Source organism: Pinus tabuliformis, chromosome 6 (genome assembly GCF_031772625.1).
Source record: "Pinus tabuliformis cultivar Carrire ecotype Pingquan chromosome 6, CPIR1, whole genome shotgun sequence".
Classification (NCBI taxonomy): domain Eukaryota; kingdom Viridiplantae; phylum Streptophyta; class Pinopsida; order Pinales; family Pinaceae; genus Pinus; species Pinus tabuliformis.
In genome coordinates this window covers 1,741,627,559-1,741,629,920 of record NC_142292.1, presented here as the reverse complement: position 1 = coordinate 1,741,629,920, position 2,362 = coordinate 1,741,627,559, and positions in this window count along the sequence as shown.

Sequence of the window (2,362 nt, the reverse complement as noted above, 5' to 3'; positions counted from 1 at the left end):
ATCGATGCCCCTTACGCAACAACGTGGATAATGTTGTGTTATGAGAGAAATTCATGGTGTTCATTCTATGGTTGACTAAAATGAATGTTCTCAAGCAAGCAACAATGAAGCCTTATATTTATTAATGTATATGTCGCAAAAACTCTTGTCTTGTCAATATCTATTATGTCGGTGAGAGAGTTTAATCTAATTGAGTAATCTAACCAGTCGACTTTTCACCCTCGGTTTTTGCGCCCTCTCCTCGTCAGCGAACGTACTTTGAATTTATTTGTTGGATGTTCGTTCGATTAAGGTCTCCACTGCCCGTCTTTGTCTCCCACTGTTTTCCAATGTCTGCCTTTTTTTACATCCATCAACCATCATCTAGGTAGGCATGGTATCCATTGAATTTGACGCCACTGAATTCAATTTAAAATTTAAAATGGTGAAGGGATTTGAAATTTGAATCTCGTCATTCGTGATTGTTTACTAGGCTCATTAGTGAATAGTGAATACCATTAAGTAGGGTGAGCTATGTTGCAAGCTCCTGCGTCAGGATTATATGTGAGTGATTTTAGTCAGTGTTTTCAAATTTGGCCGAGCCGACCAAGCCGAACCCCTGCCTGGGCTGGCTTAGTAGAAAAACCAGGCCAAAGGTCAGTGTATTACCAAACTAGTTGAGTTGGGCATCAACTCGGTTGGTTCGGTAACATACCTGCCAACTTGGCCAAGTCCGACTTAAATTGACTGATTTAGTCAAACCCTACTAGTGGCAGGAATTTGAGGGAAAGCAAACTCCAAACTTGGTTTTTTTTTTTTTTTTTTTTTTTTTTCAAGGTTTTTTTCTTGTCCATCTAACCTCTCTGAAGCCTATAAAAGCTATCCAACCTCGTCAAATTTCCTCAAAGATATCTCATTGCATTTTTGTGAGCATTTGTGAGGAGTTTGTGAAGTCTAGTTGTGGAGTTGGTTTTTGGAGCAACAGTGAGGAGTCTCGAGAAATCATTAGAGAAATAGTGAGGAGATTCTTGGGCAGTCATTGAAGCAGCATTGAGGAGGCTAAAGATTAGAGGTAATTTATTTTTCACTTCTCAAATCTGCCTTTTTTTTTTTTATAAATTGAAAAGAGTATTTTTTGTAAAATAAATGAACATTGAAGAGTTGTTTTTTCTTCTTCTCATTTTCATAAAATTTTCCTTTCATTTCTAAGTCCAAATATCCAAAAATGGCTCCTAGAATGAAAGATGTTGCTTGGGCATATGCTGAGAAGATTGATAATCAAATGCATTGTAATATTTTTATAGAAAAATTGAGGGAGGTGGAGGGGGCATTCATACACTGAAACAACACTTGGATGGTATTAGAGGCCAAATTTCTCCATGTACAAAACCATTAGAACAAATTGAGGATATTAGGAAGGAGTTACTAGATAAATTTGAAAAGTTTGACGAAGAAAAAGCTAGGAAAAAAGAAATAGAGGCCGAAATGGGGAGAAGAAGCGTATAAAACACATGATTGTTGCCAACCCTAATTTTGATTATGAGGGCTCTTCATCTATCCCTTGCACTCATGCATCCAACCTGTTTCTCTATGTTTTTCCCTCTTTGGAGTCCATTCAAGAAAAGGGTGAGGGTAAAATTAAAAAGAAGGGTGATATCAAATTTATTTCACACCCTCTTTTCCCTATGATAGTGCACATGGTCCTCAAGCTATGAGAGATCAAATGCAGCACACTTTAGATGACCATTGGAAGAAATAATTGAGAGAAAATGCATGAGGTTACATATCTAGATGGTGGTATGATGTTGATATCCCCTTCAATGCTTCTCGTTCACCATATTATGAACCTATGTTTGATGCCATATTTGTTGTTGGAAAGGGCTTCTATGGCCCTACTATGCATGAGTTAAGGGGATCTCTTTTGAAAAAAGAGGTTTTGTCCATTGATGAATATTTGAAAGATTTCAAAAGCTCATGGGAAAAAATAACATGTACCATCATGTGAGATGGATGGACTCATCAAAGGAACCATACCATCATAAACTTTCTTTTCTTTTTCCTACCGGGAACCATGTTTCTAAAATCAATTGATGCATTTGATAATGTCAAAGATACACACATGTTGTTTCAAATTTTCGATGAGGTTGTTGAAGAGGTGAGGGTAGCTAATGTTTTTCAAATCATCACAGATAATGCCTCTAACTATGTTCTTGCTGGTAAAATGTTGGATGAAAAACACAAAACCATCTTTTGGACCCCATGTGCTGCACATTGTATAGAACTCATGCTTGAGGATATTGGTAAAATATATTGGTTCAAGAACAATTTAGATCATGCCAAAAGAATAACAAAATATATCTAAAATCACTCATCGATTTTGAAC